This window comes from Furipterus horrens, unplaced genomic scaffold (assembly GCF_987537825.1).
Source record: "Furipterus horrens unplaced genomic scaffold, mFurHor1.1.pri manual_scaffold_4, whole genome shotgun sequence".
NCBI lineage: Eukaryota > Metazoa > Chordata > Mammalia > Chiroptera > Furipteridae > Furipterus > Furipterus horrens.
The window spans coordinates 2,974,875-3,000,965 of record NW_028327174.1 but is presented as its reverse complement, the minus strand read 5'-3'; the positions used below and the strand labels follow the sequence as shown (position 1 = coordinate 3,000,965).

Here is a 26,091-nt window from a genome sequence, read left to right as displayed (position 1 = left end):
CTGGTGGGCTTTCACAAAGGAACGCATGTCCCCTTGAAAAAGCGCAGCCCGACCCCACCCACTGGGGGCATCCGAGAAAATGGGCGCGTGGGGTGTCTGCGGGCACCTCAGAAAGGCCCCAGCCCAGGGCTGCGGCCGGGCCGTGCCCCTGGGTTTCTCCTCCGGGGCTGCCAGCCCTGCTTCCCACCGGCTGCAGGCGCGACCTCCGAAGCTGGCAGGCTCCTCGCGCCGCCTTCCCCACAGGCCTCCCCCGCGGCCCCCGCACCCGGCCTGCCGCGCTCGGGCAGGGACCCCCCACCCTCGGTGTCTCCCCTGGGCTCTCGGCCGCAGTGTCTCTGTCACTCAGTGTCCAGCCCCGTCCCTCTCCCCAATTGCAGCAGTCTCAAACAAAGTCTTCCCGCTAATTTTAATATTTACCAAACATCAGAATAATTTCTCTTTAACAAGCCCCGCCCCCCAAGGCTTTGCTGTTTTGCGAGACCTGCAGCCGTGAACTTGGAATGACGGGCCATCGACCTGAAGCCCCGGTCCCTCGTGCCGCTGCCCTCGGTGGGTCACCTACCCAGGCCTCCCTGGCTGTGACTGTTCAGCTGGACGCAGTCCGTCCCTGCCTTTGCTTCCTCCCTTGGTTTCAGCAACCGTTCATTCATTCTTGTTTTTTTTTTTTTTATCCTCATCCAAGGACATTTTTTCATTTCTTTTACAGAGAGACAGGGAGGGAGAGAGAGAAACATCGATGTGAGAGAAAAGTGCCGATCGGCTGCCTCCTGTATGCGTCCGGACCGGGGGTTGTAGGCGCCCGGCCCTGGGACCATACGTGCCCAGACTGGGGATCAAACCCGCAGCCCTTCTGTTACGGGACGGCACTCCAACCCGCTGTGCCACGCCGGCCGGGCCAGGCTTTTCTTTGCTCTGACCGTGGGCTCAGCTTCCACACGTGCCACCTGGCTTTGCTCGCCCTGCGATGCCATGAGGCCAGTTTGCACGGAGACATCCACGTGCCTGTCCCTGCCCAACACCCTCGGCCCCTTCTGCCAGAGCACCCCAACTTTCTTCTGAGAAGCCACCCCTCCCCCACGCGCAGTTCATGTGTTCAGGAGGTGGGGAGGGGAGCTGACTATGTCTCCAGGGATGGGCCAGGGACCCTAGTCCATCACCGTGGTGCAGCCCGTGCCACGGTGAGTGGTCTGGAAATGGTTATGGGATACCCACAGCCAATGACATCCTTGCTACGACTCACTCTTTCTGGCAAGGTGGCCAGGCTGAGAGGCTGGGGCTGCTGGAAGCCCCCTCACCACCACTAGGTGATGGTCTACCTGAAGAGGAGGCTATGATGGAGGAACGTTCCAATGACATCCTTGGAGCGCCTGGATCCAACAGTTCCTGAAGCTGTCTCTCAATGTACGGATTATATGGATTAGTACGTTCCCATTTGCAGGGTGTGTGTGAGGCAGCCTGGTCAGTTCCCCCTATTCTCTGGTTCGAATGTCACAGCAAGAGAGTCTTATCTTGTTTCATAAAAATAAATAAACCAAGTCTCAGAGAGAAGTGACTCGCTCCAGGTCACACACTAGCCAGTGGCTGCCCCTTCTAGCCTCACCCATGACCCTTGCCCCACAGAAGTGCCTGGAAACTTCCAGATATGAGAATTCACGTGTTCATACCTGGGTGTTAAAGCGAAACTCTGCAGGCCATAGCAGGGGGCACGATTCCAAAACTGACTGTCTGCCCCGCCCATGGACGTCCTGGGACAGAGAGAAGGGGCTTCAAATGAGTGAACAGCGGAAGCCAGAAGGTCGCCTCGCGGGGCCTCTGTGGGTCGCAGGTGATCTTTTGCGTGTCAGGTAAGGGTCTTGGCACCAAGATTCCCATCAGCAAGAGTGGGGGATTCATTTAAGGAAAGAACTCTTCTTGTCTAGAGTTTGATTTGGGAGATTCAGTTGGTTTTCAACCTGTTTTTGTTTGGGGACTTGTTTATTTTCTACGTTGCACCTGGGAGCCCCGCACCTCAGGACAACTCGCAAGGAGAAGTAGGGAACAGCGTAAGTCCCGGCCGTGTGCGTGTGTGGAAGGGAAACACCCTCTTGGGTGTCCTGGGCCGTCAGGCGCTCTCCCTCCGCTTCTGGCAGGGAGTCAGGCAAACACCAGCAGGCGGGGGTGGGGTGGGGTGAGCGAAGGCTGGGGGCAGGAAGCTGCGCGAGGAGGGGGCGTCATGGGGGGCAGAGGGAGGCGGGCACCAAGCACACAGGCTTCCCTGGACAGTCCGAGGCCAAGCTTATGCTGGGGCGCTGGGCAGCCACTCGGGAGTGAAGAGCCGGTGTAAGGAGATCCCTGCGGCTGCCTGGAGGAGGCGAGGCTCTAGTGTGACAGGGAGTAAGACAGGGGAGGGCTCCAGGGAGCCTGCGGATGGGACTGAGTCAAACCAGTGGCCGGGCTGGGAGATGCAGCCAAGATGTCAAGCTGACCGAGACTTCTTTCAATTAGGACAGAGAAGGATCTTACGGTAAGGACAAAAAAAAAAATACTGGGTAAAATTGAAACAGTATGTTTTTGGGGGGCATCCAGGAGTGCTGGGCGTAGGAGGCGTTGCCTGAACCCCAGGAGGCCAAGCCAGGGGTCATAGCAGCTGCAAACCGGGGGCCAAGGGCCTGGTCTGTGCGCAGGAGGGAGGCACCAGGCACACAGGGACAACTGGGAACCACTGAGCCAAAGGGAAAGCCTTTTCCTTCTGTCCACCTCGGGGCCTCTGCTGGGCCCGTGAACCAGACGGACAGGTTACCTACCGAGAGGAAACAAACGGCAGTTGATGAACACGTGTGTCGCGACTGAGTCACCCCAAGGGGGGCCGGAACCTGGGCTTCTACCATCTAAGGCTGAAGTGGGGGAAAGAGGTCTGGGGCTGGGGGGTGGTGGGGGCAGGGGTGATGGGACGGTGACCAGGAGAAGTGTGGTCAACAAGTCAGGTGTGCTCTGCAGAGCCCAACACGTGCCTTTTCCACTATAAGCTGGTAAGACACCTCCTTCTCCTGGTGCTGAGAGAGAACTCCAAACATTTAAAGAAGAAATGCCAATCTTATAAAAACCCATTCAGAAACAGGAGGAGAAAAGAGCACTTCCCAAATTGTTCTAACAAGTAAGAATTACCCTGAGACCAAAACTTGGCAAGGACGTTATTTTTAAAAAGAGAGGGACTGAGAGAAATTACAGCCCATTAATATTACTCATGAACATACATGCAAAATCCGCAACACAATTTCAGCAAACGAATCCAGCCGTATAGAAGATGATAATGCCTTGTGACAAAGTGGGTCTTTTTCCAGAAAGGCAAGAAAGGCTTGCTTAATATTCAAAATCCAATCAATGGCATTTACTTCATTAACAGAAAATAAAAGATTTGAAAACATCGTATGATTTCAATAGATGCAAAACAGCATGTGACCAAACTTATTGTTGACAAAGAAAAGAGTTTTGTTTTTTTATTTTATAAAGATTTTATTTATTATTAGAGAGAGGGGAGGGGAGGGAGACAGGGAGGGAAACATCAATGTGTGGTTGCCTCTCATGCACCCCCAGCGGGAACCTGGCCCACAACCCAGGCCTGTGCCCTGACTGGGAATCGAACCAGCATCCTTTTGGTTCACAGCCCAGTGCTCAATCCACTGAGCCACACCAGCCAAGGAGAAAGAAAATAAAAAACAAGTTCAGAAATGTAGGAACACGAGGGAATGTCACCAAGGGGATGGAGAAACTGCGGGGAAGCCTGCAGCTGCATTCACAGGACAGGGTGAGAGAGTGAAGGGCTCCCCAGAGGGCCAGGGAGGAGACAGGCTGCCACTGTCCCCACTTCCACTCCCCTTGTCCTTGAGGTCCTGGCCCGTCTCTAGGCGCCAGCGACAAGAATGTCCACCCATGCAGATGACCCCGTGGGACCTACAGACGCCCTCCGTGAGGGAGGGCAGATCCCTGCACCAAGTGGGGGGGTCCAGGAAGCGGAAAGTGGCAGAAGGCTGCAGGGGCCGCTTCTGCCCGGGAGGCCGCCCAGGATGCGAGTTATTTTAAGGCAAACTGGGCCTGGGTTTCCTGTGAAGGCCAGGCCGGCTCTGCTTGGGAAATCGGAAAGTGGTGATTGAAGACAGATTCTTGGCGGGGCCGCCTGGCTCCCTGGCCTCGGATGCCTGCGCTGAGGGCAGGGGGCGTGCTGCCGGCCTCAGGGGGGCCCTGGAGGGGCGGGGCATGGGAGCTGGCTGCCTGTGAAAGGCCTGGGCTCCCAGCCTTTATCCCCCAGCCACGCACTCAGGGGAGGGGCTGGGCGAGTGAGCGGTCTCGGGAGTGGGGTCCTCCTCGGGGTTGGCGGGCTGGGTCCTCCCAGCTCACCCTCTCTGGCCCCCTGCTTCGGTCCAGCACCTAGAACTGAGCTCTAGACCCTCACGGGCAGGCACCAGGCCAAAGGTCTGCCCTCTGTGGGTGGCTTCTGCTGACCTCTCGGGAGAAGGGGTCTCCATGTCCAGCTCCCCAGGGCCCTTCCTGGGCTCTCCTTGTCATGGCCATCGTCACGCTGAGTGGCAGAATTGGTTTCCATATCTGAATTGTATACTCCCACCCCACCCCACCCCTGAAGCTCCCAGGGTTCCCGCCTGCAGCCCAGCCCAAACTCCGGGCCTGGCACGAAGGACCCACGTGGAAAACACTCTTGGGATCAAAGTGGGCTCAGCCCTGCTGTGACCAGTGGGCCCACGGCCCAGGCCCATGCTGAAGGCAGAGCGCCTGGTTATCAGCTGGGACAAGGGCTGGACAGAGAAACCTGGTGCTTAGGGTTAGACCAGTGGGTGGAGAGTCAGGAAGCCCACAGCCCTAGGCCGGAGCCCCAGCCCCCAGCCCAGCCTGGTGCGCAGGTGCGACACGCAGGGGTGGCCCAGGGGTGGTACCCCGGTGAGGTGCACGGGCGGGACACGCATTTGTGAAAACGTCTCTTGGGTGCTGACTTTGGACAGCGCTCCTCACAGGACACCTGTCATTTGCTGAACACTCACTGAGCACCCACTGTGGGCCAAGCTCTGGGCTGCACCCCGGGGACCCTCAGCTGAAGGCCAGGGTCTCTGCTTTCGAGGACTTTCCATTCCAGGGAAGGGGAGGGGAGGAAAATGCCCCAGCAGCCCCTGCTGTTCATCTCCTACTCCGCTTGCCCAGGGGCGAGGAGGCGCCAAGACGCAGAGCATCGGAGCCTAAAGGTCAAGTCTGAGCTGCCACAGCACAAAGAAAAGCCAAGTACACAGTGGGGAAAAGGCATGCAAATGTCATGTTATTATTACTAAGAGAACTGTGTTTTCCCTTCAAGTCACAGAATCCTGCCCAGCACCTACCTTTTAAGTCTGCAATGGCAGAGCAGGGCTGCAAGTCCAGAGGGCGGCCCCTCCCCCGGCCGTGGGGGGCAGGGCGGCCAGGGTGGCAGACGGTGAGGCCCAGGGGGCCCAAGGGTGAACAGTGGGGCCGAGGAGGCTCCAGGCAGAGGCCAGAGCTGCTCCCTGGCCCGCCTCCCACCCCATACGCTGGCTTCTAGGGGGGGTTGCCTCTTTCCACGGAAGCTCTGAGCAGGGCCTCACCTTCCTCACGTGCCCTGAGTTTGCAGGGCCACCCTGTGAAGGGAACCCTGTGAGCGCTGAAGGGCCCCCTTCGGGCGGTCAGTTCGTCCAGGAGCTTCAAAACTGGGGTGCGGGGGGGGAGGCACATTCTGACTCTTCCACGGGGCGCTGGTGGGTTTTGTCGTTTTCCCCCCATTATCACGTAAGTTGTTTTGTGTGTGTGTTTCCCGTAACACGGGAGGGCTCCACCGGAGGACAGTTCGTCCTGAAGCACCAAGCGGCCAAGCTCAGGGGCCCGGAGCCCTGGGGGGAGGGTGGGGCGCAGGGAGGGGGTCCAGGGGGGAGGCTGCAGAGCTGCCGGTGCCCCAGCGTCAGCGTCTGGCCCTGTCCCGGCCCTGCGTACTGGTCTCCGGTGACTGTTCTAACTCACGGCCACTGAGTCACAGCTCCAACCACAAGGGCGCATCCTCTTACAGTCTTGGAGCCACAGTCAGCTGGGCTGTGTTCCTTCCAGAGGCTCCAGGGGAGACGCAATCTCACCGCCTTGCCCGGCTTCCAGGGCCCCTGCAGCCCGGGCCTTGAGGCCCCTTCCTCCCTCTCCAAGGCCGTCAGTGTAGCATCTCCCCGTCCCTCTCTGCTTCGGCGGCCACACCATCCTTTCTCACTCGGACCCTCTCATAAGGCTCCTTCTTACAAGGACCCTCGCATTGACATCAGCCCCCCGGATAATCCAGGGTCATCTTCCCACCTGAGCTCCGTACTCACATCCGCAGCCTCCTTCTGCCATGAAAGGTAATGTACTCCTGGGCTCCGGGGATTAGGACGTGGGCATCTTTGGGCGGAGGGTGCATTCAAGCCCGGCACCCCGTTTGACCCTGGGCAAGTCAGTGCACATTGCTGGCCTATTTGCCTGTCTGCTGGGACCAGGTAAGTGTCTCCAAAAATCCTCCCTGTGCACAGAGCCCTCGGGGTGTGCAAGCTCTCCCCGCGTTCTGCTAGGGCAGTGTCAGCTTAACAGGTAAACTGAGTGGAAGGTACAGAGATTTCCCATACACCCCCTCTTCCCACACACGCACGGCCTCCCCTGCCATCAGCATCCCCCAGCAGAGGGCGTTACAACTGATGAGCCCACGGCAACACGCCATGGTCGCCCACAGTCAGCAGCTTGCATTAGGGCTCACTCTCAGTGTGGTCCATTCCGTGGTTCAGACACACGTGTAATGACGTGTAGCTACCACCACAGCACGCTAAAGAATAACTACGCTGCCCTAAAAACTGTCTGTGCTCCGCCCACTCGTCCCTCCCTCCTCTGCCCCCTGGCAACTGCTTTTCACCGTCTCCATAGTTCTGCCTCTTCCAGAATGTCACAGAGCTGGAATCCTACCGGATGCAGCCTTTTCAGATCGGCTTCTTCCCCTGAGTCATATGCGTGTAAGTTTCCTCTGCGTCTTTTCGTGGTTTGATAACTCATTTCTTTTTAGCGCTAAATACTTTTCCATTGTCTGAACGTACCCGTTTATCCGTGACCTACAGAAGGACATGTGGGTTGATTCCAAGTTTTGCCAAGTGGGAATCTATGTGCAGGTTTTTGTGCAAAAGTCAGTCTTAACTCCTTCGGGCGAATACCAAGGAGTGTGACCGCCGGACCGGACGGGAAGCGTGTGTTCCGTTCTGTGGGAAGCCGCCCGGCTGTCCCCCCCGCGGCTGCACCGTCTGAGCTCCCACCAGCAGTGGGTGAGGGTCCTGCTGCTCCATATCCTCGTGGCACTTGGTATCAGTGCTCTGGGATTTCACCGTCCTGCTAGGAACACGGTGGCACCTCCCTGTTGTTTTAACCAGCATTTCCCTGGGGACCCAGGATGTGGAGTGTCTTTTCACGTGCTTATTTGTCATTTGAACGTCGTCTTTGGAGAGGTGTCTGGTAAGGTCCTTGGCTAGGCACACTTTGTAACCTCTCGGAGCCTCTGCTTCCAATTCTACGAAGTGGCAAAGATCATTTCTGTTTCAGTCAGGGTCCCCAGCAGGAGACAGAACGCACCCCAGCTGGTCCACATAAGAGGCGTGACTAAAGGGACTCACAGGCTTAGGGAGCTCCCAGAGGCTGGCAGGTGCCCGGAGCTGCCACCCCTGGGGCTGGAGGAGCAAGCAGAGAGCCTGGTGCTTCCAGTGGGCGCTGCGGGGGCTGTGGCATGGAGGCCACCGCCGGTCCCCGCTCCGCAGCCCTGCCACTCCCTCCTCCCCAGCGGCCGCCTTCCACAGGCCAGACCCAACCAGGCACCAGAACAGGGTGCAGCCGCCAGGGTGGGCACAGAGCCTGGCAGCGAGAGGACCTGGGAGACCAGGGGCTGCCACAGGTGAGAAGCGACCGGCACGTCCCATGACCTGGTCATTCATGCATCCTTTCTTTCCACAACATCTATGAGGCACCTTCTAGGTGCCACACACTGTCCTAGCCACCAGGGACACCGCGGGCAAAAGAAAAGACACACGTCCCCTCACGCAGGGAGTTAAATCCTACTGGACAAACTAAACAATCAAGAAATCAGCAGCCGCAGCGCAGAAAGCCAAGTCCAAGTGAAGAGGAAAACAAGGCCAGGCAAAGGGAGAGGGTGCAGGGGAGGCCGCTGCCGGCGGGCCAGGGGAGGACGCCCTCACCGCGCGCGCGCGCGTGTGCCCCAGCTGGCCCCTCTGCCGGGCGTCCTCCCCACCTCTGGGACACCCTGGCCTGTGGCTCAGGTGGGCTCACCCAGCCCAGGACCCGGCCCACTCCCTCTCCTGGACTTCCGTCACCAGGAAGAGCTGCCACCCGCCCTGCCCCTTTTTAACAGTTGGGGGGGCGGGTGGGGGGCTGTCCGGAGGCTTAACTTCCAATGGGAACAATGACGGCTGAACAGGAGCAAAAGCTTCTGCACACCTGCGTTTCACAGCTTCCAAGCACCACCTGTGAACACATGAGAACCAGCCACCAGCACCCGGGCAGCCTGGGGCCTCCTGGCTTCCACCCAGGGCTGGCAGGTCACCAGAGAGCCACCTCCACCCGAGTGTAGGGTCACAGGGGAGACAGGGTGAGTGTTTTTAGGTGAAGAGTGAACAGATGCCCTTTTAGACCCTCTGGGGTGTGGGATCTGGGGCGCTCGATGTGGGGTGCCGGGCATTTCCACCAGGGCCGACATCTCAAACTTCACAGAGCCTGGGGACCACCTGGAGGGTCTGCTGAACCCCAGACTCCTGGGCCCCACCCCCAGATCCTGTAAGTCTGGATGCAGCCCAAGAATTCGAATTTCTAACCAGTTTGGGCAACGCCGCTGGAGCCAGTCTAACCTTGGCCCCGGGCTGTTTAGACGCTGGAAACTGTGGTTTGCTGCATCTGTCCCCTGTCCCGGAGCAGGGACTTTGTCTGAGGCCGATTTTCCCTCCCGGCTCCCAGGGCCCCCGCGCAGGCCAGGGCTTGGGGAGGGGGCGCTCTGAGGCCCTTAGAGGACCCCCGCGGGGTGAGTTACTGGCCGGAGAGCCGAGCTGGGCCACTGGGGAAAGGGGGACGCCCTCACCGCGGCGGGCACCACCCACAGCCTGCGCAGTGCACCCGAGTGGGGGACCCGCGGAACCCTCCGGCCCCAGGCTCCCAGCTCGGACGGGTCCTACCCCTGGCGGGGCCGGGTCGGTGGGTGTGCCCGCGGCCCTGCTAGCTGCTTCGCGGGAGTCTCCGCAGCCCCAGGGTCCCGGGGGCCGTGGCTGCGCTGGGAGCCCTGCGCGCCGGGGAGGCGGGGCGGGGCGGGGCCTCCACGTCCCCCGCCCTCGGCCCCGGGCTCCGGCTCTGCGCGGTGGCAGCGGCGGCAGCAGTGGCGCGGGGACCAAGGTGAGTGGCGGCGACGGTCCCAGAGGCCCCGCCGGGGGAGGGGGCCGGGTGGGACGAGGTCGACACGCGCGCAGCAGAGGGCGGGGGCCTGGGGCTGAGCGGCCGGAGTGGCGTGTGTGTGTGCGCGCGCGCCCGCGCCTGTGTCGCGCCCGAATGCGGAGACATGGGGTGGGGTAGGAGGTGCCCACCTTGGGTGGGGGTCTACCCTCTCCCACCTTGTCTCTCCTGGGACCCCCCGAGCGCATCTTCTCTCTCAGTCTCTCTCTCGCCCCCCGCCCCGCCCCCCTTTCCTCACCTGTCTCTGAGTTGCTCTGGGTCTCTGTGTGCGTCTCTGCCCGTGGGACCCGCCGCTCGCCCAGTGCCTCGTTTCCTAATCTTCCTTCCAGACACTGCCCACTGCCCACCGGAGCTCTCCCTCCCTTCCCATCGCCCCCCTTCACAGAGCACACAAAGCTGGGGAGGGAGGGGGGCACCACCTTTAGGAGTCTGTCCTGCCTCAGCGGGGCGCACCGCCCCTCTGGCCTGGGCCTCCCGCCACGGCCTTCCTGCAGGGGGCTGGCCCTGCGGAGTGTTGGGGTAGGTTTGGAGCAGGAGGCGCACCTGAGGGCAGGGGCCCCAGGGCTGGAGCAGCGGAGGGTCTGTGCTCTCAGAGCCTGGGGACACCCCCCCCCCACACACACACACACACACACGCACATCTGGAGAGATGGCACACTGGGCAGATGGGCCCGGTCAGTGTCCGGGCCTCTGGCAAAATCAGGCCATGCTCCAGACCCTGTTCACACGAGCAGGGCCCGGCACTTTTCCCATGGAGCCGAGGTAGGGAGACTTGCTGGGCCCGAGGAGGGTCGCTGGCCGGTGGGTCCTAGGGCGCGGTCAGCTCTGCCCCCCAGGCCACTTCCTGTGGGCAGACTCCATCTCCCCATCCGCGTCTGGGCAGCAGCGAGAGCTATGTGTCACTGCCCCGAGGACGCGTGGACTGTCCAGGTGATTAGTGACGTTCTTGGTGAGAGCGTGACTGTACCCAAGTTCCCCAGGCTCCCGGGGGCCATCCCCTGGACTGTACCGGAGGGGGAGGGGCTCCCTCAGGCCACCTGTGTCGGACCCAGCCCTAGAACCCTTCCTGGAGGGTGAGCGAGGGGCTCTGACCACTGGCTTGTCCCTTTTAATGATACAGCTTGACAAAATGCCTCTTTCTGGGCTCCTGATTGCTGATGGGGGTACCAGGAATCTGCATTTTCCAACCCACCCTCATTCTGACGCACATTCAGATGTGAGCACCCCTGGGTGGTGGCAGTGGATGATAAGACAAGGTCATACAGCTCCCTCACTGGCTGGCACGCAGGGGTGTGGACCGAAGAGGGGCTTGGACCCAAGAGGGGCTTCTCCTACAGGCTCCGGCCCTGCTCTGTGCCTGGGTGAGCCCCTGCCCCTCTCTGAGCCTAAGTCCCCATCAGTCAGGATGTTGGGGCCTCCCAGGCGGTTTTCCTGTCAAATGGTCTGGGATTCTGAGCCCTTTGTTTAAAGTATCTGTGTGTTGGGGGCAGGGGTGGGTGTCCGTAGAGTCAGGCAGACCTGGGTCAGCACCCGAGGCCACCTGGCTGCTGTGTGGCCCTGGGCAAGTGACTTGGCTTCTCTGGGTCTCAGTTTCTCATCCAAAGACTGGGAGTGTCTGACCCACCCCCCTGGGTGATGGCAGCAGAGTGCCTGACGCCTGACAAGCCCGCCCTGGAGGTGGGCCCACCAGCCGCGGGAGCGGTGGCTCAGCATGTGTATCCAGCATTTAACTGGCTGGGGACGGGGACAGCCTCGTGGACTTCATTTCCCATCGGGAGGGAAAGCCGTCTATGCAGAAACATTTGTTAGCTAATGGGTTTTCTTATTTCTAATGGATGGCTTAAAAGGCCTGGTGATGGTCGAGCGGAATCGCCTGGTCAGAGCCGGCGGCGTTTCGTGGGATCTGGCTGGGCTGCTGGGCCAGCCCCCTGCCTTAAGGCAGGCGCAGGGAGATGCCCATGTTCCCAGGCGACCCCCGGCAGAGTCAGGCGAGCAGAAACCCAGAAGGGGCCGGCGCGGTGATGGAGGAGAAAGCCTGGGCCCTCCCCAGGTACCCCAAGTGTGGGTGTTCATGGACATGGACAAGGTCCTCTTCCAGGACGTCCGTGAGGAGAGCTGAGCTCCCAGGAGACACCCACAGAGGGACAGAGAGTCACTCCCTCCCTCACTCACAGGCCTCTCGGGCCTGGCAGATGGCAAGGGCCTCCCCAGGGAGCCAAGAGACCCATGTGGGAAGGGAGGTGCTGGACAGGGAGCTACCAGGTGAGGCGGTGGCCCCAGTGGCCCTCGGAGTCCGACAGCTGACAGGACACCTGCTCTAGGGTTGGGAAGCCCAGGGTGGCCCACAGGGGCCCAGGCACTGAGAAGGACCAGCCATCTTCTGGGTTAGAGGTGGGAGGCATGACTTAGAACTGTGGGCTGTTGTAAAGACTTGGGTTAGTGGAACAGTGAGGTGGCTTCCTGGTGACAATACAACCCCCTTTCTTTTAACCACATCCCTCTTTTATGTTGCAAAATCGAGACTTGGTTGGGGAGCACCTTGTGGGATGGGGTCTTTGAAGTCTGTGTGCGAGCTTGGTTCCTGTGCCCCGGGAACTCCTGACTCCCAGGGCTGGCCCCACCGATAGGCCTTGGCTCTGGCCTCAGACCCTCAGCTCTGGTGGCCCAGAGGAGCAGCCACAGTGGGGCCGGAGGGCGGCCGATGCGGGGGAGCCGGAGCCAGGTGCACTGTTACACACCTCGGCGGCACCATTAGCAGCTGTGTGGCCTTGGGGAAGCTGCCCAGCCTCTCTGAGCAGTGGGGACAGGGTGTGGGGGTTGGCCACAGCATCACCACCGACTGTCCCCATGCTGGGCAGGTGGCGAGGGCCCAGCCAGGCTCCTGCTGAAATGATCGAGAAAAAAATCTGCTGTTCCTTTCTGCCCGGAGGATTGCTCTCCTTCGCTCTGACTCTAAAGTCTCAGTTTACCTCTCAAAGCACAGCGCCGACTGTGTGCCAGGCCCTGTGTGAAGATTCCCCGAGGCACCGTCCCACTCACCCACCCCCCCCACCAGCCCAGAGGTCCTCACGGCCAGCCAGACAACAGACAGGCAAACAGAGACTCAGAGAGGCCAAGCTGCCGCCCGGCTCCTTTTTCACTTCATGCGACGCTGAGAGCACGTGCCCTGTTCTGGAATGCCCTGCGGTTCCGAAACAGGAGGGCGGTCTGCTTAGTGGCAGCACATCCTGCCCTTGGGTGTCTCATCGCTGGCCCTGGACCACGGCCCCTCTCAGTGGTGCCACCACGTGGACAACGGTGTAAAAAGCAGGTGTGGGCCCCGAGCTCACACCCCAAAGGCCCAGCAGGCCGTGTGGCCTCCGGCAGGGCCCTTCCCCTCTCTGAGTCTCAGGTCCCTGCTCTGCTATGAGTTGGGGGTAAGAGCCCCATGTCACAGGGCTGCTGGAGGAACAAGTGAGGGGATGGGATGCCACAGACCCGGCTGGGGGCAGAGGCCTGAAACTTGGTAGCTATTATTATGCTGTTGTTATTGTTCTTTAGGTTTTACCGCCCCAGTGAGATTGTGGAGCCCTGCAAGCAGGAGCCAGGTTCTATGTGTTATTGTATCCCGCCCCAGACATGCTCAATGATATTTACTGATTTGATTCCTGACCTCCGGGTCCCCCGAAATGGAGTGTCTCTGTGTGGTCGAGGCACTGGGACATTTACACAATCTCATCGTGTCCCTCATTTACACAATCATCTGCTCCATTTAAAAAACAGGCTCAGAGAGTGTGTGCCCAAGGTCACACAGTGGGAAGGGGAGAATCAGGAATACTTCCTGGAGGAGGTGGCAGTGGGCCAGCAGGACAGGGCATTGGGGCCAAGGGGCAGTAGCTGGTGTTCTAGACATGGGAAGAGGAAAGTGGGAACTGTCTGTGTGGCAGGGCTGAGCCTGGCACCCAGCACCCAGCCCAGGGAGGCACAGAGTGTGAGGGAGGTTCACGGGCATTTGCGGAACTGAGCTGACCTGAAGTCACAGCAGGCCAGGAGGGAGCTGTCCTGACCCCACCCCCACCCAGCCCCTTCCTTCTGTCCGGGCAGGAAGGGGTGCTCTCTAGGCTCAGAGCTGCAGGCACCTTCCTGGGGACTTCTCCGTGAGCAGTGATAAAACATTTATCAGGACGGCTGGCAGCTGGGCTTCTCTGCATGGGGTGAAGCTGGGGGCAGCTCCGGCCGGGCCTGCAGCCGAGCCCAGGGAGCCGCCCGCCTGCAGCCTCCTCGCCCCTCTGCCCTTTGGCCGCATGGATGCCTCCTAATGTGTAAGCCATCGGCTGCCCGCAAGGCCAGGGCATCCGGTGCGCTTAGTGCTGAGGATTTCAGAACTCACCCTGCAGGAGGGCGCAGGCCTCGGCCAAGGTCGCAGGCAAAGAAGAGCCCCCGCACCCACCCCTGCAGGCTCGCACCTCCTTAGTCCTCAGGACGCCTGGCCAGGTAGGTGGACCTCTTGCCCCTCCGTCGTGGCAGGACATGGGGGCTCAGAGCTGGGCGCCACGGGGCCGGTCTAACGGTGCTAGTGGCCGAGCGGAGATGTGGCCCCGTCTGACTCCCGTCCTCGCCGTGCCCGACTCAGCTCTTGCCCTGAATCGGGGCCTGGGTGTCTCTCCGTCTTGATCCGAAGCGGGGCTGTGACTTCAGGTTTGTTGTTTTGATTTCCAGAGTAACAGCAACAAAAAAAAACAGTAGCAGATGGCGTCTTCCTGCCGCCTCGCAGAGCGGGAGGGTGAGTGGGCTTTCGGATTCTTTTGCTCACTCGTTCATAAAACGCGTTCTGGGCACACGAGCTAGGGCGTGGGGGGCACTCAGCCACGTGGCGGGAGCACACGGAGCCAGAGAGGGCTGGGTTCGGGGCCTGGGCCTACTTACTGATTATTTCCGTGCTGTGGGACTCCTGGCAGGTTGCTCCGCCTCTCTGAGCCAAGGTGTCTGATTTGTGGATTGGGGTTGACTCCTCTTTCTCCAGTGAGGATCACTCCTGTGTTCTTGTTCTCTGTCACATCCTCGCGTCCGTCTGATTGGCATCGTCGACTGGCCCTCGGAATGGGTCTGGTTTCCAGAGGCCCCAGCAGGCTTTGCGATTGGCTCTCCCGGGAAGTAACCTCGAGCCGGTGCTCGGGGGCCTTTGGCTCTGACGGCTGAAGGTGGGAGTTTCTCCTAAACTGAGTTCTGAAGGGGACTGGGTCCTGGAGACACGTCAGTCACGTGCAACCTCTAGATGGGTGGCCGGGGTCATCTCCACTCCCAGTTCTGGACTGCGGTCCCTGTCTCCCCCATCCCCAATGCCTGCCCATGCACACAGGTGATGTTCCTGCCCACCCTACACCTTTCCCTCCCTCCTCATAGCCTCTCCCTGCCGTCGCTCTGCCTAGAACTCTTTTCCTCCCTCTCTCACTTGGGAACTTTTGTTGGTTCTTCAAGCCCCTGTTGGCAGGTGGCCTTCTCTTCCTGGAAGCCTTCCTGGCTGCCCCAAGTCCATCCCAGGCAGGGTAGGCCAGAGCCCCTCCCATATCCCATACCTTCCATGCTGGGATCTTTGCTCACGGCTTCAATCTAGCCCCAGAGCCTCCTGCTGGAGTGAACCCTTCCCAGGTCTCCTTGCCTCCAGCCTGGGGCTCCAAGGGCCGGGCTCCGCTCACTTCATCGCTGGGTCCCAGGGTCGAGCTCAGGGCTGGTACCAAGCAGGAGCTGGGAGTGTCCGATGAATGAAGGGGAGAGTGAGTGCGTGAGCGGTGGGCGTCCAGGGCTGGGGCGGGGCTTAGGCCGGTGGTAGAGACAGGGGTAAGCCTGAAGGTGCGCCCCTGTGACCTGTCTCTGGGCAGGACCTCCATTTCCCCGACCCGCACAGATGATGGGTGTTCGGCTGGGCGGCGGGGAATCAGGCTTTCCAGGGCTGAGGCTGGGGGTGGGGTGCGGATCCCCGGGAGTTAGGAGGGCCCCCGCTCAGCCTGCGCCCCTCCTCTGGGAGCTGTGTGGCTGTGAGCGACTCCCCGCTCTGTCAGGCCGCATCCATGCTGCAGACCCGGCACGTCTGTGTCGGAGGGAGCGGGGCGGGCAGCGGGCTGGGGTTCGCAGGGTGCTACTGGTGGTGTCCCCCACGGGCTGTGTCACAGCCTGTCACAGAAAAGAGACTGGAAGGAAATGCACCAGGATGGGTGGCTGGTTTCCTCGTCCAGCTTTTCTGTGTGTTTCAAGTTTTCTAGAGTCCGTTCAGTGACTTTGCACGTGTGTCGGAGGGCCTTGTGCTGAGCCCTGTGAGGCAACCGCCTGGTGCCCCAGCCCCTGCCCGCTGGGACACTGACGAGGGAGGCAGGCAGATGGGACACGCCCGTGGCTGGCGGTCTGTCACAGACAGATGGAAGCCCCGAGGAGGCCCCTGGCCCTGCCTGCAGGCTTGCCAAGCCGCCAGCCTGCTGGAGGGCGGGCCTGCTAGGCAGGCAGGTGTGCGAGGGCCGTGAGGGCTGTGTGGCCGGAGACCTGGGGGAAGGAGGGAGGGGGTGGGAGGGAGGTGGGAGGGGCCCGCAAGGACAGTGGCTGGACCAGATCCTGAGTGATGGGGGGTGGGGGTTTAGAATCAAAACAGCTTCATTCCCTGAGGACACCCCCACCGGTTGACCACCAGGGGGACTTTCACTAAGGAACCCTTGGGACCCTTCCCCCAGCCCTCTGGGGCAGGCACTGCTGCGTCCCCATTTTACTGAATGGGGACACTGAGGCCAAGCCACAGTGAGTGAGGGAGGGAGCTGCCCTTCAAACCCAGGTCTGTCTGTCCCCAGAGCCCCGCTTGGAACAGCTGGCCTCCTATAGCCCGGGCTCGTCACAGGGTCCCCTGGGCCTCTGCTTTGTCATTTGGAGAGTGGAGATTAGAATGTGACATTATAGACCAAGTGAACACATTTCCAAAGAGAATTTGAAATCCCGCTTCTCGAGCCCCACCCCGTGTCTTCCGTGGTCAGAGCACGGCCCTGGGCGGCCAGTCAGGGGACCAGACGGAAGCACAGGAGGGGCCTTGGGGACAGGGCTCTGAGAAGGACAGCCCACAGATCTGGGAACCGCGTCTGATTTCACAAGAGCCCCGAGTGGCAGCCTACAGGAGGTCATCACAGACACAGCCCAGGTGCGCCCCCGAGGGAGCGTGGGCAGGGGCCTCCGGGGTGGCGACGAACCCGGCAGGTCAGAGAGGGAGCGGCTCCGCTGCCTGGCCCTGCACACTGAGGTCGCTGAGGTCGCAGAGGTCACAGAGGCCACGGGGAACACGTCTGCCCACCAGATCACCAAGGCGACCTCTGCTTTCCCTACAGGTGAGAAGAACCAGCCCCATGGAGGGAAAAGGGCTCTATGTTCATGGTCAAGGTTGAAGGCCATTCTCTTGGTCTGAGCTCTGAGCGGTGGGTGGGCCACAGGGAGGGAGGGCAGGAGGAGAGCGAGGCGCACCCAGGCCCCAGCCAGGGCCCAGCACCCTCCTTCCCTGGCTCCACCAGGAGAGGGTGGGGGTCCCCCACCCCTGTGGGTTTTCAGCTATGCGCAAGGTGGGCACCCTGGATGTAGCCTCAGATGCTGGGCTGTAGACCCCGCCATGTACTCAGTGTGGGCTTCTGTCCCCCAACTAGTAAAATGAGGACACCCCCCACTACCCCCCAATCCTTTCTTCCTCCCAGAGCACTTGTGGAGGCCAAAGAGACCCTGAGGTTGGCACAGGGTATGAGATTTGGCCAAAGTCAGAGTCCAATCCAGTGTTTAGCTCCGCGTCTGGCACATGGCAGGCTCTCAGGAAACACTTATTAAACAGAAAGGAGGGCAGGGGCCGCCGCCTTTGGCCTGCTGCGCTGCCCTGCCTGCTGGGAATGCCTCGGGGACAGGCTGTGTGTGGGCAGGGTGCCCTGCCGCTGGTGGCCGGGGCAGCGCTGTCCTCCAAATGCAGATGCACGTGTGCTGGGGCGCGGCCCTCGGAAGAGGCTGGGGTGGGTGAGGTAGGCCGTCCCGAGCAGGGTGTTAGAAGACCAATAGGAGTTGACCAAGCGGACGAGGCTCAGGGGACATTATCCCAGACAGAGCGAAGGGCGAGCATGTGGATGTGAACTTGGCCTCCAGGGGCAGCACCCCTCGCCAGGAGGTTGGCGTTCACTTGAGTTGGTTCAGGGGCCTCCCCTCCGCTCCCCTCAGACACCGAGGGGCTGACGACCTTGGCTCCCTGCAAAGGCTGGGAGTGTGCACTCCTGTGCTCACCCCTTCGTCCCATCCTTTCCTGTCACCGGCCCCTGGAGGCTGGGGAAGTCCCCGTGGCTGAGCAGGTCACAGCTGCTGTGAGGCCCCTGGCGGCCTCAGCTCCCAGGCAGACGAGTCTCACCTCCGTCCCCACCTTCTCTGCCACCCACGCTGGGAGCCGCAGAGAAGGGCCCAGACCTCAGTTACTCAGAACCAGAAACTGCCGAGAAGAGGTGGGGAGGAGCCCTTGGGGGCCGGGCCAGTGTCTGGGCAAGGCTGTCCTCCCACGGGGAGTGGGGACAGCAGGCGCCAGGAGACTGTGTCCACCCGTCAGCTCCTGGCTCCAGCCCAGACCCCAGTGCGCTGTGGACCTGCCCAGGCCCCACTACTCGGGCGACTGGCGGACCACAGGGATTCCCCTCCCTGAGCCTCAGCCCTAAGCGCCACGCCCCAGTGTGGCTGGCACATCACCCAGCCCAGGGGCACACCCGCAGACCCCGCAGTCACAGCCGATGGAACAGGTGGCCCTCCTCAGTGACAACCCCCCGCGGCATCAGTGAGAGGTGAGGAGGCACTGCGGGTCACACCCAGACGCTCCCGCCGTTCCCCGGGCGGCCCTGTGAGCGTGGTTTCCCATCTTACAGGTGGGGGGGCTGAGGCTCAGAGGCGGCAGAAGTGAGCAGGGGGGGCCGAGGGGTGGGGTGACTGCATAGTGCGCTTGGGGCCCCAGAACCCTGGATCTAAGCCAGCCAGGCCGACTGGCCCGCAGGCGGGGAAGGGGTTCCCAAATCCACGTGGGTGCAGGCAGGTGGGCTGGGCGTGGGGCCTGGGGCTTCTCAGCTCAGTGAGCCTCGTGTGACCCCCGCCCCAGTGCTCACCGAGCCCGGGCAATGCGCTGGCCTCCTCTGAGCACCCAGGTGGGTGGGTGGGGTCCCAAAGGCCCCCACCTCTTATTTCACATCCATGGTCCTTTCCATCATGACTGCAAACTCATGGGGCCATGTCACCATCCCCATGTGACATTCCCGAGTTCTCCCTCTTGGTGACGGCAGAGCCCAGGGGCTGAAGAGGCCTGGGATGCCAGGGGGCTGCAGAGTGGAGCTGGAAGTCAAGAGGCCTGACCCCAGGTGCTGGACTCCCTGAGACCCTCCCCTCCAAACCCCTCGTGCGATCCGAGGTCGGCTGCGCGGCGCCCACTCTGCTGCCCGCCTCCGGGCCCCTGCCTGAGGCTCCCGCCGGTCACACCCCGGGAGACCTGGCTCCTGCCTCCAACTCAGGGTCAATCCCAGACGGAGACCCCCTGTCTGAGCACCAGCCACGGAACGCCACCCCGCCCCCCTACCAAGGGAGCAGGTCTGGGGGCTGCAGCTGCATTGGGGCAAATAGTGCTGCGAGGAGCGGAGATTTAGAGGCCCGAGGGTCACTTCTTGCCTTTGCCCTGACAGTGTGGCCTGCACTGTCCCCTCCAGAGCGCCTCCCAGTGGACTGCTGTGGCATTACGCCGGACAGCGCGCAGGGTTGCTGGCTGCAGGGCCCGACCCTGTGGGTCAGTCCCTGTCCTGTCCTCCTATCTGTGCCCCGCTGCCCCACTCTTGCCAGGCGAGGTCACCCTCCAGGCCTATCTGAAAGGTCACGTCTTCTGGACAGCCCCAAGGCAGCTGGTGTCCTTCTCGAGCCCTGGAGCCTCCCCGCTGTCCCTCTGGGGCTCCGCAGGGAGCTGTGGCTGCAGAGGAGGTGCCCACGATGACTTGATGGCAGAGGCGGGAGTGACGTGTGAGGTGCGTGGGCTCCAGGTCAGAGCTGGACTCAGGCCTCAGCCCTTCCACGAACCCGCCGCCCAGGAGTGAGGGCGCTGGGGTGCCCAGCACCCAGGAGACCTCAGCACATGCTGCTCTTCTCGCTCACAAGTACAGCCCTGCATGTGGTGACCCAGCATGTCCCACCCCTAGGTGAGGCCTTGGCCGTCCCATCTGTAAAATGGACTACCAACTGGAAGAACTCCAGGGACCTTTGGGCCTGGCTTCCTGTGGGTGACAGCAGGGTGGGGAGGGCCTGGGAACAAGGTCACCCAGTGTCAGTCTTTAGGACACCAGAATCTTACTTCCTCCTGCTTTTGTGGTGTTGGAATGGAAAGGAGGGCCTGGTGGTTTGTGTGAGAGGCCCTCCCTTAGCCTTTGGGGCAGCTCCCAAGTGTATGGACGAAGGAAGCTTGGGGACCCTGACACGGGGTGCAGGAGGGGCAGGTGCAGGAGCGCTGGCAGTCTCAGGGGCCCCAGAGCCCAGAGAAGTGCCCCTCCCCTCCAGGCACCCCTGGGAGAGGAGCCCCCCAGTCTCCTTGCCCGCCCACCGCTCCCGGCCCAGGAAGTGAGTCGGTCTGCCACAGCTCCCTGCCAGGTGGGCGGCGGGGGAAGCACCCGTCGGCTGCTCTGCCCTTGGCCGCCTCGCCTCCCAGGTGTCACCAGCCCTGTCTGGAAGGCAGGGATGGCGATGCCTGGCGCAGAGGGTCCCGCAACAGCCTGACTGTACGGGACGCCCTTCGGACCGCGCTTGGCCATCAGAAAGCGCTCGTGACATGATACTTGTTTGTGTCATTGCTGTCATTGCTGTCACTGTTATCAAGATGGACCCGGATTTTCTCTTTTTTTAAAAAAAAAAAGACATGCCAGGAGGCCCAGGACGGGTGTGAGATATGGACGGAGTTTTTTTGACTGAGCTTCCTAGCAGCAAGGGCAAAGAGGGAAAGAGGATCACTCGTTGGATTCATAATGCCCTTCAGATGAGAGCACAGCTTTTCCTGGTAATGAGGTCCAAGGGCTGATCCCCCAGGAGCCCCCATAAAGGGTCCCCGTGGGATGTGCTGAGCAGCATCCTCGGTGCTCCTGTGGCCAGGTGTGACCCAAGGACCTGTGTCTAGAGCAGGTCCCCGGCTCTCCTGACTGCAAGGGAGAGGGAGTGGCACATCCTCAGGGGTCTGCATGTGGGACCCAGTGAGGCCCCATAACCTTGAAGCGTCATGAGTTACCTTCAAGACTGTGGGGTGTTCACCCTGATCTGTGTTTAACTACAAAATAACATTTTCCCTCCTCCACTCCCAATCTTTGGGTACCACGGATGGTCCACACAGGTGGGCCAGGCTCATTCCTCAGCGTTTAAGGGAAATCTGTGTAAGCCACGCCCCTTCCCCCAGCAGAAGGCTCGCTGGCCTTCAGGAGTTATGCAGACAATTTCGGAGGGATGCCAGGCCCCGGCTTGGCAGGCTCTGATCTAGGGTGGCTGGGGACTGCATACCATGTTCTGGGCCACGCCCATGAATAGGATTCCTCCCAGCGGGGCTTTGTTAGGCGGGAGCAGCAGAAAGCTCCTGTTGGCCTTCAAGTGCATCTACCCAGGTGTCATCAGTGTGACCCAGACACAAGTGGCCTTCAGTGCCTGACACCCTCCCAGACACGCCCAGGCACCTGAGTCAGTCGGGACCTTTGTATAGACTGGGGGACACCAAGGAAGGACAGGGAAGCCAGCGCGGAGACTGCAGACACTCCCTTCTCCCAGGGCCCGTCCCCCTCTTACACCCAGGCAGGTGCCCGGTAAGGCTCTGGCTTCCTCACAGGCACCTGGCTGTGCAACCTCTGTCCCTGTACGAAGGTCCAAACCCGGAGAGAACTTTTACAAAAATGTGTTTGAGCCCACATGGAGGACACGCCTGGCAGCAAAATCTCACCAGATTGAGAGAACTGCTTCCAGGAGTGGCCGTTCGCAGCCTCTTCTATGTGTCTGGACTCAAGGAGGGACGGGCAGGAGCAGGATGCGGAGCCGGGCAGGGAGCGGGGGAAGGGGAGGTAACTAGATCATGCGCTCGCTCACTTGAGGCGTTGGCCCGGGTGCGCAGAAGCAGCGGGCAGGCTTGCTAAGGACAGAGAGAAGCCTTTCACTAAAGAAGTTACGTGCCCGGGGTGTGATCTGGGATCAGGTCCCCCGGCGCGCTTACTGTCTGAAGAACCCCTTTTCCGTCCACACCTCTGTTCTGCGCTGCTTTCCTTCCCTGTCTTTGAATGAGGCTGAGCCAATTCATCGCGCGGCCTCCGTCCCGTCGGCCCTTGGCTGGGGCACGTGGGGCTCGTCCTGACAGCTGTGGTGTTTGCTCCCCTCCCTCGTCGTGGCCTGCTGCCCTGGGGGACGTGTCATTGGAGACCCTGAGTCCATTTCCAGCCTGGCTTTATCTGAGGACACTTAGGAGGCCTGGCTTGTGGGCCTGCCCCCCATCCCCAGCCTGGGGACCACTTTGATGTCATCGTTCAGGCTTTCTCCACCAGGAGGTGGCGTGAGGGCAGCCCCGGCTGCAGAGCCTCAGGGGATTTGTCTGCTTTTCCTGGCTCAAGCTCAGGTGGGCACAGGCCACTTTTCTGCTCACCTCTTCTTATCGGTGGGCAGGTCTTCCTTTCGGCTGCCCAGCCATTAGGAGGCGCAGGCCCCCAAGACTCCTGGCTGTGTGTGAAGAGCTCAGTGGCCTGTCCCCATGCCCTGCCTGTTTGGGGTCTTATCTCCTGACTGCTGGCTTCAGCCTGTCTCAGCACCCCCTCCCTCCCTTCCAAGGTGGCCGCTGACGCCGGAAACGCCGCCATTCCTGCTGCCTGTCACCCCCAGACCCAATAAGCGCCAGCTGGACGCTTTACTCAGATGCCTGGGATCTGAGAAGACAGGGGTTATGTCCCCTAACAGACTGTCTTACATTCCCTTTTAAGCTGACACTTTTTATAAGGAGAACAAAAGTATAGATAAGGGATTTGAAATTCAGGGAAAAGGTCAATCAGGTGGGAGCTGCAGCCCGGCAATTGTTCTCTTATCAGCTGACCGGTGATTCTTTTTTTTTTAAGTATATTTTATTATGTTGTTATAGTAGTTTCCATTTTTTCCCCTTTGCTCCCCTCTGCCCAGTACCCCCCGTCTCTCCAGCAATCCCACCCCCTGAGTTCATGTCCATGGGTCGTGCATGTAAGTTCTTTGGCTTCATCCTTTCCTATATTATTCCTAACTTCCCTCTATTCTGTACCAACCGATTATGCTTCTTAGTCCCTGCACCATTTCCCCATTTCTCCCCCTTCCCTTTCCCAGTTGATAACCCTCCAAATGATCCCCATACCTATGATTCTGTTCCTATTCCTATGCTTAGTTGGATTTTGTTTTCATTTTTTAGATTCAGTTGTTGATAGTTGAGTTTGTTGTCATTTTAGTGTTCATAGTTTTGATCTTCTTTTTCTTAAATAAGTTCCTTTAACATTTCATATAATAACGGCTTGGTGATGATGAACTCCTTTAGCTTTGCCTTGTCTGGTAAGCACTTCATCTGCCCTCCCATTCCAAATGATAGCCTTGCTGGGTAGAGTAATCTTGGTTGTAGGTTGCCTTTCATCACACTGAATACTGCTTGCCAGTCCCTTCCTGCCTGCAAAGTGCCCTCTGAGAAACCAGCTGATGGTCCTATAGGCAACCCCTGTAGACAACTCTCCGCCACTCTCTTGCTGCCCCCAGGACTCTGTCTTTATCTTTCACCTTTGGCATCTCACTCATGATGTGTCCTGGTGTGGTCCCCTCTGGGTCCAGCTCGCCCGGAACCCTCCGTGCTTCCCGGACCTGTATGTCCATCTCCTTCACAAAATTTGGGAAGTTTTTCTCATTTTTCTCAATTTTTGTTTCCTCATTCTGCACTGCTTGACTGTTTTTTTCTTCCTTATGTTCCAAATCATTGACTTGAACCCCAGTTTCCTTCTCTTCACCATTGGTTTTGTGTGGATTTTCCTTCGTTTCACTTAGCATAGCCTTCACTTCTTCCCTTACGTGTTTGCCGTACTCAAGCCTGTCTGTCAAGCCTGTGAGCATCTTTATGACCAGTGTTTCAAATTCTGCATCTGTGAGGTTGTCTATCTCCTCGTCTGTTAGGTTGGCTATCTCCTCATTTGTGAGGTTGGCTATTTCCTCATCGCTTAGTTCTCCCACTGGAACCTTGATCCGTTCCCCCGTTTGGGCCATACTTCTCTGTCTCCTCATTCTGACAGGCTCCTGTGCTTGTTTGCCTCTGTGTCTTAGGTAGAGCTGTCACACCTGTTACATTGTAAGGGGCGGGACCTCAGGGATTCGTTACAGGGCGACCCATTTCACCACGTTGTGGTGCTGGGGGGAGGGGTCCGAGAGGGAGCAATGCCGCCTGCCCAGCACTCGCCCCTTTTCCAGGCACCTCTCCCACTTCTGTATGGGACTGGCGCCCCTCTAGCTGCTGCCCTGGCTGCCGTTCCCAGAGTGGGTGGATCTGCGGACGATCTAGGACCGTGGGGGCCCTTTAAACAAGCAGACTCTGCTGAGAGACCGGCAGTTTCTGCCTCCGGCCCAACCCCCACTGGTCTGCACAGTCAGAAGCAATGAGGCTTGATTTTTCCTGGTGTTGGGACTGTGAGCTGCAAGGTCCAGTGAGGAGCTGGGTACACTCCCCAGGTGTCCCTCCTGACTCTTTAAAATGTGGGACTGCGCTTCCTGCCGGCCTGCCGCTGCCGCCCCTGCTGCCACCACCACACCTCGTCCTCTCCGCCCCGGCTCCGCCCCTCCTACCTGTCTGGATGAGTATTTCTTCTTTATGTCTTTGTTTGCTGGGCTTCCATGCAGCTTGATTTTCTGGAACTTCTGGTTGTCTCTAGTTCTGAGGTACTTGTGTTCCTTCTTAGTTGTGGAGGGAGATGCAGCCTGTCTGTCTAGGCCTCCATCTTGGCCGGAAGTCTGACCAGTGATTCTTTATCTGTGTCCTGGGCTGTCCAGCTCTGTCCCCATCTCTCCCTGGACCGCAATGGCTCAGACACCATCTTGATGGCTCGCTGTCTTCCTGGGACACAAAGGTCGGATGCTTGTGGTCTCCGGGAGTCAGGGTGGGCCGTACCTTCAGTTCCTGGAACAATAGCTTTTTACATGCATTTGTTACTAAGATTATAACTGTAACTTTAAAACCAAAAATCCTCCAGCTCTTGAGCTCTGCCATCACCACCATACCTTAATGTCTAGGCTTTGCACTCACAACGTTTTCCTGTGGCAACAGCTAGACCAGTTAGATACATCCGTAGAGCAGATTAAGTGCACAGAATGTGGCCCCGGCCGGTGTGGCTCCGTGGGTTGGATGTTGTCTTGCAAAGTGAGGAGGGGTCACGGGTTCAATTCCTGGTCAGGGCACATGCCTGGGTTGTGGGTTGGGTACCCAGTCGGGGCTCATACAAGGGGCAGCCAATCGATGTTTCTCCATCACATAGCTATTTCTCACCCTCTCTTTCTCCCTCCCTTCCCCTCTCTCTCAAAATAAACAAATAAATAATCTGAAGAAAAACAAATACACACGCTGGAGCCGGACTGCCTGGGCTTGAATCCCGGCTCCACCAGCACGAGATGTGCTCAGTTTCCTCATCTGTGAAATGGGGGTGGCAATAGTGGGGGTTGCTGTGTTGATGTAAGAAACGTCCAGACCTGTAGAGAATTTTTACAAGAGTTTATTTGGACCGAACTGACAACATTGCCGAGAAGCAAGATCTCAAATGCTCCTGGGAGGAACAGTTTCGCCATTTCTTTTAGGCATTTGGATTTAAGGAGGGCACGTAGGAGAGATTCCGTGAAGACAAGAGAAATCAGGGGGTGGTTGGATTACAGGACAGTTAACGAGATGGGATGCTTGCTTGAGGGTGTTGAGGCTGAGTAACCTCAGCAGTGGGTTCATCTAGGCCAGTGGTTCTCAACCTTCCTAATGCCGTGGCCCTTTAACACAGTTCCTCGTGTTGTGGTGACCCCCAACCATAAAATTATTTTCGTTGCTACTTCATAACTGTAATTTTGTACTGTTATGAATCGTAATGTAAATATCTGATATGCAGGATGTATTTTCATTGTTACACATTGGACATAACTGAAGTATAGTGATTAATCAGAAAAACAATATGTAATTATATGTGTGTTTTCCGATGGTCTTAGGCGACCCCTGTGAAAGGGTCGTTTGACCCCCAAAGGCGTCGAGACCCACAGGTGGAGAACCGCTGCTCTAGGCGCACAGAAACAAGGGCCGGAACTTGCTTAAGGCAGAGACAACCTTTCACCTAGGGAGCCAGAGGCCTGGGGTGGGACTGCCCATGACCTGCCCATTAGGGATTTACGCTCAGAGCGCCCTGTGTCGGGGCTGGTGGTCAGCTTTGTGACAGTGCCCGCTGCGTCCCCGGCCGCCCGGCTGGAGGGCTTGGTTCCCTACGGCGCCGAGAACAGCACTCGGTGTGCAACGCAGCACATTCCAGGCACGACGCGGGCCTAACGTTCGATCCATAGTATCTTAGTGATAATGTTAAG

At 59.6% G+C, this 26,091-nt stretch overlaps 1 protein-coding gene across 3 annotated transcripts in view; it reads left to right on the top strand.

Annotated features, from left to right (window-relative positions):
* Positions 1-6,952: 6,952 nt before the first annotated feature.
* PRR5 (proline rich 5) overlaps positions 6,953-26,091 on the top strand; it is a 50,363-nt gene continuing 31,224 nt past the window's right edge. Inside the window, exon 1 of one of the 3 annotated variants that reach the window (XM_090272271.1) lies at positions 6,953-7,010. The gene's annotated coding sequence lies outside the window, so the exon portion shown is untranslated. Of the gene's footprint in view, positions 7,011-9,386; positions 9,436-13,902; positions 13,966-26,091 lie in introns of those variants that run through there. The other 2 variants (XM_090272270.1, XM_090272272.1) reach the window with 2 other exon arrangements.